Source organism: Cyprinodon variegatus, unplaced genomic scaffold (assembly GCF_000732505.1).
Source record: "Cyprinodon variegatus isolate N-32 unplaced genomic scaffold, C_variegatus-1.0 Scaffold394, whole genome shotgun sequence".
Taxonomy (NCBI): Eukaryota; Metazoa; Chordata; class Actinopteri; order Cyprinodontiformes; family Cyprinodontidae; genus Cyprinodon; species Cyprinodon variegatus.
The window spans coordinates 596,151-597,752 of NW_015150847.1; positions in this window are offsets into that span (position 1 = coordinate 596,151).

A 1,602-nucleotide genomic window follows, 5' to 3' on the forward strand; every position below is an offset into this window, starting at 1 on the left:
GGAAGAAACCTCCAGCAGAACCAGGCTCAGTGTGAGCGGCCATCTGCTGAGGCCGACTGGGGTTCAAGGAGACAGAAGCAGAGATACAGATGGAACATAGAAGCACAGATCTTGAAATACCTTCTATTTTAGAAAAGGTAACAGTAAACTAGCTCCAAAGGTGGCTCTGTCTGGGTAAGAAACCGGCTAAGGCCGAGATATACACATGCACACCGTGTGTCAACCCATAGAAGTGCTGTTCCCGTTTATAGTTGCTGTGGATGTACTGTTGGTGCCTTACTCGCAAAAACTGCAGAGGGGCAGTGATCAACATAATGAGCGGAAATGCAGAAAAAAACATATATAGATCATTTTTATAACCATGTAAAAACTTATACAGATGCATCCCAGAATTTATCTGGTCAAACAGGGGGAGCAGTGGTAGTTCCAGAATTTATAATCAAAATCGAGAGAAAGATAAATAAAGACCTCTCTATATATACTGCAGAAATGGTAGCACTGATGTTAGCAGTAGAATGGATGGAGGAGATCAAACCATTAAGAGCTGTGATTTGCTCAGATTCTAGTTCATCATTAATCGGTCTATAAAGAAACCATTCAGAAAGTCTTCCTGATATTTTATTAGAAATTCAACAAATACCTTATTGCATTCAGATGATGGGATATATGGTAATTTTTCTTTAGGTTTCTGCACATATAGGGCTAAAGGAAAATGAAATGGCTGATAAAAAAGCAAAAGAATCTACAAACAGGAGAGAAATCAATATTAGAGTTGCAATTAGTAAACCAGAAATTAAGAGCATAATCAGGAAGAAAATGAATTACAAATGGCAAAAACTGTGCCATGAAGATGTGATTACTGTGGGGAAAGTAAGACAAGAGAACATGTAATATATAACTGTAGGAAATATTACAGACAAAGACTGGAATTAATTAGGTGTCTTAAACAGGAAAAGGTACATTTAAACATTATAAACATCTTAAAAAATGATTCTTTTGACATGAGCTTTGGTTTCAATATTTGTGGATCACTGGGAAGAAGAATTTAGGAAGGGTGTTTTTTTTTGAGCTTGTTAGTCTTGGTCCACACTCCTTACTGGTTGCTGGTGGTAATGCACCAAAATTTTGTGTTACAACCGCCATTAAAAATCAAGAGAAGAAGAAGAACATGGCAGAGTTACACAGGTGAATGGAATGAGCAATCAAGCCAGCCACCAGCGCCAGGATCATGACAGAACCCCCTCCGCAAGGGTGGATTCCAGACACCCAAGGGTGATCCCTGTGAAAGGCCCTTACTGTTGGTGGTTGAATTAAAAAATACTGCAAAATTTGCATAGTTGATGTAGAATGAAGCAGAATGATGAAAAGTGGCCCCTATGTCCTCCAGCGGGCCAGACCTATAGCAGTATAACTATAGAGATAATATGAAGCAATATGATGAAAAGGGGTCCCTATGTCCTCCAGCAGTCTAAGCCTATAGCAGCATAACTATAGAGATAATATGAAGCAATATGATGAAAAGGGGTCCCTATGTCCTCCAGCAGTCTAAGCCTATAGCAGCATAACTATAGAGATAATATGAAGCAATATGATGAAAAGGGG